Source organism: Crassostrea angulata, chromosome 5, assembly GCF_025612915.1.
Source record: "Crassostrea angulata isolate pt1a10 chromosome 5, ASM2561291v2, whole genome shotgun sequence".
In the NCBI taxonomy this organism is placed as follows: domain Eukaryota; kingdom Metazoa; phylum Mollusca; class Bivalvia; order Ostreida; family Ostreidae; genus Magallana; species Magallana angulata.
This window is the reverse complement of record NC_069115.1, coordinates 16,175,016-16,184,991: the sequence shown is the minus strand read 5'-3', so window position 1 is coordinate 16,184,991 and position 9,976 is coordinate 16,175,016. Positions and strand designations below refer to the sequence as shown.

At 34.9% G+C, this 9,976-nt stretch overlaps 2 pseudogenes; one reads left to right on the top strand and one right to left on the bottom strand.

Moving 5' to 3' along the window:
• Positions 1–277: 277 nt before the first annotated feature.
• LOC128183627 (uncharacterized) lies at positions 278–2,194 on the top strand (annotated as a pseudogene).
• Positions 2,195–3,148: 954 nt separating this feature from the next.
• On the bottom strand, positions 3,149–5,204 carry LOC128185155 (uncharacterized; annotated as a pseudogene).
• Between the last annotated feature and the right edge of the window lie 4,772 nt (positions 5,205–9,976).

Sequence of the window (9,976 nt, the reverse complement as noted above, 5' to 3'; positions counted from 1 at the left end):
ACGCGTGAAAATATAGTTTTCGATTAGACATTTAAAAGATTCCTTATATATATATTTTAAGGGATATACCGTTTCATCATATCATTTTTTGTTTTAAAAAATATAGTATATCTATGTGAATAAAAAAAAAAGACATTACAGTCTGAACGTTTATTTTAGGTGCAATTCCTTCGTTTCGATTGACGAGTTATCGCTCTTGAATGCAAGTATAAACATTTCCGGTACAATTGAAAGTAAGCAAAAAGTCAAATCCCCGCTATGATTTGAACCAAACATTATGCATTTAGATAGTAAAACAACGATAGAAAATATTCTTAATTACAAGAAAAACCGTATTTAAAGAGTAAATGTAAAAAATAAGCGGCACGAAGCTTGAACTGAAATCGTACGAAACAAGGATGATGATGTAAATATTAAGTCTGTTGTTAATTCTGAGCCCAATCTAGTCGATGAAAAAATAGTTTCAATAGACTCTTCAAAGACCGGCTGGACTTCTGAAATACAATTAATTTCAAAAATATCTCACAATGATGTTGAAAATTACCTATTACACAGCAGTCACAGGACGGAACAAGGAAAAGATGGAGTGTTATCGTCAATTTATCAGAGGTTTTAACTTTTTTTAAGGAAGGATACGTACAAAAAATAATGAATAACTTAATTTCCGAAGAAAGCAAATTTTGCAATATCCGTTCGAAATACAGCCTATCTATGAAACAGGGAATGTACATCCAATGGATATTAGTTTCACGAGATTCTCCATGCACTATAACAAAGGCATATTGCTCGTGTCCTGCAGGGTATAGTATTGTTTATTTTAATTTTTTGAGAATTTTCCCCCCAAAAATTAATACTAACGTCATTTTATGCTTAAGCATGTAGTAACCATTGAATTATACAGTGTTTGTTATCAGCACATGGAAGCCCTTTATCAAGAAATTATACATGTAGCTATATGTATACATTTATACCGCATATCATTATTAATTTAAGGCATTTAAATTTTATTGACATGTTATTTTAAAACTTTAAATTCTTATCAAAATTATCAATTTCAGACTTGGTGAGGGGTGCACCCATATTGCAGGCCTTCTCGTTTCCCTGGAAGATATAAACACAACAGACAAAAATGAAAAGCCATGTACATCAAAGCCCTGAGAGTGGTCAAAGCCGAGCAAGAGAAAGCAAGAAGCGGACATGGTGAAAAACATTCAATTTAAAAACTTAAATATGGTAAAGAACCTTCAGCAAAATCAAGATGTGAATTCCCCCTTCCTGTACCAAATGATTATTTCAAAACACAATTGCGTTGTAAGTTGAGTAACATCAATTCAAATGCTGTTTTATAGCAGATGATAACACCTAAAGAAAACTTTGAGGTTCATAGTGATTAAAATGTTGCAGAGGTGGAAACCTCTGAATACATAAGCTACAAGTCTGACAAATACATTGATATTAAAAAGTTGATAAGCCCCTGTTCAACAGCCAAGGAAGCAATAGAAGCAATATCTAATGTATCTTTTGACATATAGAGAGTTAGAAATTAGAACACGTGGTCAAAATCAAAATGAAATGTAGAAAACTGCAAGAAAATGCAGAATACATGTAACTAATTCCAACTTTCATGATGTATATGTCCGTCAGTATTCGACATCCCCAGAAAAACTAATCAAAAATTTGTTGGAAAAGGTCATGACTCCAGCATTAAGGTGGGGAAAAAAATATGAACCGATTGCTCGAAAAAGATACATAGCACAATAAAAGACTTTTTAACAAACAGAAAGTAAATGTTGTCGACTGCGGTTTGTTCCAAAGTGAGCATCATGCATATCTGGGATCAAGTCCTGATGGTATTTGGGTATTGTGATAAACTAGATTCAAGGAAATTATTAGAAAAAAATGTCCATGCAGTGTTAGGGAAAAAACAATTATCGAAGCTGTCAAATTGAGTGGCTTTTGCTGTATATATGATGAAGATACAAATGAAATATCATTAAAGTCTACACACCGATATTACAGTCAGGTGCAAGGTCAAATGACCATTTGTAAAATTGATAAATGTGATTTTGTCTTATACACTAAACAAAACTTTAAAATAGTTAAGGTCTCCTTTGATGCAGATTATTAGGATAAATTAAAGAAGAAACTTCATGAGTTTTATATTGACAACATGAATCCTTCATTACTCTCTTGAGCTTAGAGGATGTATAAAAGATCCATGGAATATGTTATTGAATTCAAGTACCCGGTCCTGATGACATAATAAATAAATGGACATGTCGATGTAAACCTTATATCATAATCAATGAAATCTATTATTACTATAGAAATATGTACTGGTACTGTAACTTTTATTTATAGATACATGCATGTATGTGAACAATGAATTTGATTTAACTGATAATGATATGCAAATTCAATAAACACATGTACAAAAAATGTCATTTGTCTTCTTATTTTCATGCTTGTTACATAAGATTTTATCAAAATATGCACATATTAGATGTATAACAATGAGATGTGTTCGTGTTTTATTTATAATAACATTATTATCACAGATACAACATATATCCTTGTACTTAGTCCTACTTTACAAGAGGTGGTAAAAGATTTGTCAGAGATCCACACACACAAAAAAGACTTCATCTACAATGTCACAAAAGCTTATTGTTATAACTCCTTGCAGAATACGAAAGTTCTTGATCTGCTCCATTTTGCGCTCAACATGTATGCGTGCAGATGCAATCCTCCCGGTGCCTTCAACTTCCTACTTGGTAAATTGATTTTTGGTCAGAAAAGGAGGGCAGTACAATTTAACTCCACGTTGTGATTAATCGCCCTTAATATGTATAAATAATTTGTCCACCATAACAACACCACCCTCTAATAGTAGATTATATAGTCAACTTTCTCTGGTCATATGGGTATCATATACTTATCCACCCCAAAAGACGAGATACAAAAGCTACTGCTCCAATTTTGTCGATGCCAATCAAAGACTTCAGTGTATTGTGGCCCTTGTAGTTGGAAAAAAGTCTGACTCTGGGTTTGTAGAGATGAATGAGTTTGAACAAAATTTCTGTACAGTCCAAGACAATACGAGTATCTCTGAACTTCTCAAAACCTTTATGTATCGCTTTCATCTCTTTCAATGGTGGTAAATACACATTTGTCTGCAAACACGGACACAATAACTGAATCCATGAAATTCCAAACATTTGAATAAAAGAACAAGCCTTAATCGCATGAGAACCATAATAAATTCATCCTCAATTCTATGGTTCCTTTTGGCTCCCCCTTTCTTTGCATCGGTTTTTGTTTTCATAGCTGAAGAATCCAACACAAGTTAGTCTGTTCCCTGTTGTATTAGGCATTCAAATAATGCTTTGCATGTGCCATAATCAGGGAGTCCAGTATATAACAACGTTTTGTCATTATCGTCCTTAATATATCGTCAATGGTTATCTCTGGGAGTTCACAGTTCGAGAAGTTGTCGAAAGAGGATGGCAGAATATCCTTGCTAGCGTTGCTATCAGTAGGAATATCTAAATTTTGATGTGGGGGGGTGGGGTGGTTCTTTCACTTTTTAATGTACAGCATAACTGAAGATATAAGATAATTAATGTGAAAATTTACAATTCAATTTTTTCCAATAGTAACGAACACTTGATTTTGTGTAAACTTCTCAACTACCATAGTCAAATGATCATAATTCTGACATTTTCAAAATAATTGCATAGTTATGCTCATTATCTGAAGTTTAAAATAAATAATAAATATAAGTAAATAACATTGTTAAAATGTTCATTCAGGTTATTATAAATACAAATATGTGTACTTGATTTTTTAAATAGAATATTTGTTTGATATACATGATTAACTATAACATGTTATTATGATACAAAGTGTTACAGTACTCACTTGTGGTCATTAACATCTACTGTCTGGGCTGGGCTTTCTATGTTCATTTTATTACTGTTCTTTGACATCTTACTTTAACTGATTTTACTGTCTTGTGAGGAAGGAAAAGGGTTGGAATTTGATTGTTCCAAGTCCTTCCATTTCCGCCAGGGAAGTGGTCAGAACACACCTGAATTCAATGAAAATTTTCATAATCAATAAGCATTCGGGAGAGAGAGAGAGAGAGAGAGAGAGAGAGAGAGAGAGAGAGAGAGAGAGAGAGAGAGAGAGGGGGGGTCCTGATTTGCTGAGGAAAGTGCGTTTTTTATAACATGTAAGTTAGCGGCAATTTGGATGTGCCTTCAATGAAAAAGTTCATCATCAATAGGCATTCGGAGAGAGAGAGAGAGAGAGAGAGAGAGAGAGAGAGAGAGAGAGAGAGAGAGAGAGAGAGAGAGGTGGGGGCAAGGGAGAGGGTCCTGATTTGTTGAGGAAAGTGCGTTTTTTTATAACATGTAAGGTGGCGACGATTTGTATGTGCCACCCCATTACTGAGAGAAATTATCTTACCTGAGTTCGCTTGGGATTAAAGTGTTTACGGCTTATAAGCTCTAAGTAACGCAGTGCGAAGGTGTTGTTTCTTTGGTAATTCATGCAGTTTTACCTGTTTACCAAATCAACCAATACGCCCAGAGACAGTGTGACAGTTTTAACGGCACAATAAATTTCCCCATGTTATTGTTTATAACGGAAGTGAACAATACCTCAACTCACGAAGGATAACTCTTGCATGACTTGACTATTGAAAATCGGGAATATCTAAATGTCAAGGTCTAATACAGGGGAACTCCAAGGGGTAAATACCTGTAAACATCTTGGTGGAATAGATGCGTGATGATCCCGTCATCAGGTGGATCCTCCTTCCTCTGTTGTTTCAGCGCTGTCCACTACAACCTCCAGGGGTGCGCCGACTGGGGTATTCAGCTTCCAGACGGGGACCATCCAGCTATCCGCCTGTGAACTGATCTTACATTTACAATTATCTCTCACTGTCTTCCCCACTGTCCCTCTCTTCTCCACAACCATAACGATGCTTTTTCTGCCTCTCTGCTTAGTCGCCCTATGAGCTGTCTTCTCTCCAATCCAATATCTCCGATGACTCTCAGGGCTAGCCAAAAGGATTGTCCAACAAAGCTGCGCGCGCCAACATCAACTGGGAAATACCATACTCTCCACCCTCTCTCCTGACAATCTGCCACAAGCTCCTGATATTTTCCCATTTTCCGCTCATATGCTTCTTCCATTCTCTCCTCCCAAGGAACAGTCAGCTCCACTATAATTACCTGCTTACTAGCCAAAGACTAGATCACTATGTCAGGTCGCGTTTTGGTGGATGTTACTTCCGTTGGGAATTGCATTCTTGTCTTCAGGTCAGCTCGCATTTGCCAGTATCCTGCCGTGCCAAGAAGTCTTCTTCCCTCCCCAGTGCTGCCTATCTTCTCCCTCTCTCTTGCTCTTACAAAGTTGATGAAGTTGAGCCGCTTGTCCTTTGGTGGTAGTCTCTTCCTGGCCTTTTCGAGAGAGTCTGCAAGCACCGAAAATATCTGGTCGTGCCGCCATGTATACCGGCCTTCAGACAATGCTACGGAGCATGATGACAATATATGTTCCAAATTTGCTGGTTTTCCACAAAGTATGTAATTTGGGTCATCAGATAAGCCCCATACTGCCAAATTTGTTGGACTTGGTAGCACATCATATACTGATCTTAGGAGAAACTGCAACCTGTTTGGCTCCATCGACCTTATGTCATTTCAGGTCACTTTCCTCTGTCTTGCTGCTTTCCAATCATCCAGCTTCCTTGTTTCTTCATGCCCACTGCTTTAACCATTCTTGAGTCTTCCTCCATCACCCGGACTTCCTTTTGCACTAGCTTCCTTTGCACTTCTTTGCTTGCTGTTCCCCATCTGGTTGATGTAATTGTTCCCAGGCCCAGTCTTCCGACTGCTACCTTTCCCACAATGTCTGCTTGCTTCAGGTGTAACTCTGCTTCCCGGACCGTGTCTTGAACAGACCACTTCCTGCCTGTTTCTAGATTCACCCTGGCTTCGCGCACCTTTTCATCTTCACTGTAAAATGCAAATATAAGTAATTAACAACGATTATGTAGTGAACATGGCATTATAAATAGCAATTGCTCTGCTGGCATATTTACCATGATCGCTAGAGGGCATCATGGAATATGCCAGCAGAACAATTGCTATTCATAACACCATGTTCACTAATTTTATTTCGTAAGTAATTAACAATTAAACAAATTTAAATATTAACAAATAATGATTGAATAAGGTTTTTTTTTAATTCATGAGACACATAATCAAATTACCCGTTTATGTAATAAAAATGTTATAGATGAATGTTTTAGATGAATGTTATAGATGAATGTTTATACAAGCGTATGAAATATATTATCTATACATGAAAATAGTTAGGTCTTACGCTAACCTGAACGATTAATCACGTCTGATAATTATCTTTCTTTTTAGTGCATATGTTTGAAGATACATGAGCGTATGCATATATTAGAAAATAGTTTCTAACAGCATATATAGTAAGTGACTGTGAATTTTATTAACTGTTTCACGTAAACGACAATATGAGTTAAATAAGGGTGATTAGCAAATACATACTAACTAGTTACATACTGACCACATTTGTGAACATAACAGGTAGATCAAGTAATAACTGCAATAAGTAAATAAATTTATTAAGAATTTTGCAATAAATTTGCAATTCTAACTTTTGCGAATTTTTCATACCGCAAAATACCGCAGAAAAAACACCAACCGACCCGTTATACGGTCAACGAAATAGGAAAAACATAATGAGGTGTATTACTATAAGTATGTATTCAGATATACAATACATGCTCTTATTTTGGTTTATAGGAACGAAATACTTATAAATGACATTTTTGCATACACATTTCATATAAGTATATAACTAATTGAAATGCGTTGAATTAGTGTTTGTCAGTTTTATTAAAGCATTCTTTCCTGTATATTTTTTAAAATGTTGAATTTTAAACCCCTCTTGATGCCCCAGTATTTGATGTGTTCGTTATAATACAATTTAACGGGGTTTTTTGGCATCAAACTTCATGTTATTTATATAATAGTGTTGTGTTGTGAATGTACTATGCCTAAATAGTAGTCAGGGTTTGATACATAGTGCACGAGCCGGAGGCGAGTGCACTATGTATCAAACCCTGACTACTATTCAGGCATAGTACATGCACAACACAACACTATTGTTATTATTATGCCGACTGTTGAATATACTGACGTGCTTTGCTATAGCGTTAGCTGTGACGTTCGAATGTTGACAAGTCCCTATAAATTATCACTGGAAAAGTAAGCTTTTGGATTTTTTCAAATAAATCAATTGATTTGACTATCTATTTAATCAACAAGTTGTTGTACAATAACAATTCAACAAAGGTTTTTGTTCTTTTCAAGAAATGAGAGACGTTTGGCCTTACCGAGAAAACTCGAAATTTTTAGCAGACGAAATCTCATTGAATTTTTTTCTTGTACATTCTTTATCAAGCGTCATTTAAAAAAGCGTTTTTGTGATTCTCATGTAGAATTTCTTTGAAAAATGTTCAATCAATTTGTTCAAAAGTTTATAAGAAACTTTAACTTTAAAATTACCGTCAATAATGAAGTGTTTTTGGAAAAATGAATAATTTTAATTGCTCAATGTCAGTCGTATATATCTACGTTTTATATATATAAATACTGTAAAATTTAATAACGGCTTATTTAGCGTAGCGGTAACGCGTTGGGCTTCAAGCTTGAAAGATTTTAGCGTCGTGAGTTCGAATCTCACTGTCGGCGCTTGAAAGATTTTCGTTGAAAACATTTGCCGTGCTCTATTTCGGCATAGTATGCTTACGCTATATAAATCCTTTAATACTATGCGAAAATAGATGAGTATTGAATATATAGTGACAAATTGACAGAAGGCATAATAATTTCATATAATGATAAATACCCCTAGAAATTGGCTTTATTTATTCTCGAGAGCATTTGGAAGAGGGAAGCACAAGCAGCTTGATGATGTTAAAAATATTTCTTGCGATAATGAGATAATTATCTGTATTATAATAATTATTGTTATACTTTCACGTCAAATACTGAAATCTGATTGGTTAAGACGCAGTTAATAATATTTACTATTACCCTCAGCGTTAGCAACGCACTTGGCAACGGGTAACATTAAAAAATGTTACATGCGCGAAAATTATGCGCGTACGGTTCGCTGTAGAATTCACGTTATTCCTATATAAAAGCAGTAAAATTTTCTTAAAAATTTAAAAAAAAAATTCAGTATAACAAAATAAATAGTGCCTGTTTGGGAGGATAACAGTTGAAATTGACACCCCTCGAAAACCATTGTCAACCTCCGCTTCGCGTCGGTTGACAATGGTTTTCTCGGGGTGTCAATTTCAACTGTTACCCTCCCAAACAGGCACTATTTATATATTATTATAGTACAGAAAAATATCAAATTTCTTAAATAAATATTACAATGTCAGACATCTGTGCCTTGGACTACCATCCACGCGGTGAAATAGTACCCTGGATAAGTACCCCGGTTAGTATTCATTGATCATGTTATAAGGTACGGGTTTAAAGCTGATAAGGAATCATAATATTACATTGTATACGTATTTGGTTATCATGTGTGCATATGTATAGTACATGTAGTGCCTTGTATTTTTATCTAAATTGGCAAAGTTCTCACTGGATAAATAACAATATATCGGGAATAGGTGCGGGAGAAAATTTGAAGTTATAGAAAATGTCTGTACAAGCCATAGGCCTTCTTGTCATTCACCTTGCGATATTATTGCTCAGATGACGATTAGCCGTACAGACTAAAGACAGTATGGACAAAACTTATTAAAGATTAAATCACTTAGCTATACATGTAAAATTACATACTGAACGACCGTATACCCCGGTTTATAGTGTTTAGGCCAGCTGGGCTATTGACTCAACAAGTTCAATTTCTAGACAATTATATATTCTAAGTTGATACAAGGACGTATATACAAACAAGTATTAGTATATAAGTCCCTGGTTGATATTGATACGGACAATATGTGTTTGTAAAACACCGATACCCTGTTTGGAATCAGAGACATAAAAACCATTTGTGTTTATGTTGTTTATGTCTCTGTTGGCATTTAATGCCAAGATTAGTCTTACAAAAGTAGACTGGACTCCAGGATCAATGTCATATTAAAAATTTAAAAATTTTGAAAAAAAATGTTATAGGAAATGTCCAAAGCATATAAAAGCAAAAGCTCTAACCGCTCAAAGTTATAGCAAAATAGACAATATCCATTGTAAAATCATGAATTAAAAATGTAATGAAAAGAACTTCCAAATTGGTTTGTGTCACTAAAGAATAAATCTGCAATTTATAAAAGCTCTACCGCCTACCGTTATTAAAGTGAATCAAAACTATTTGACAAGATTATTACTATCGGGGTCAACATTACTAGAAGAATTTACTTGGAATAAAACAGACGAGATGGACGCGCGGGCGCGCCAACGCACTGAATACAATTATCCGTATAATATATTTTGATAGTCAATGAATTTATACAGCCATGTTATATATGCTTTATAACCATTTTAACCCCGCCTTAGAGTCAAACCCCCTACCTCAGTCGACATGACATTCACAGTTTTGGTAGCGGCCTCATTGTCTACATAACTATGAATAAAAACAAAAGAAATATTATTTTTTCTTAATTCAAATCCCAACAGAATGAGTTTCATTTTACAAACAGTCATACATAAAACAAATAAATCCCTTCGCATGCAAACTAAGCCAGTTTACTAGAACGTCAAGCCGTTAATAATTTATACACAGGTAACTATGTGTATTATACTTCCTCTATTACGCATTATTTGGGGACTCTCGAAAAAGGTTGGTATTTTTCATAATAAGTTTTTAATTCATGTCAAGTTAAAATTAACTACAAACAAAATAAATACGA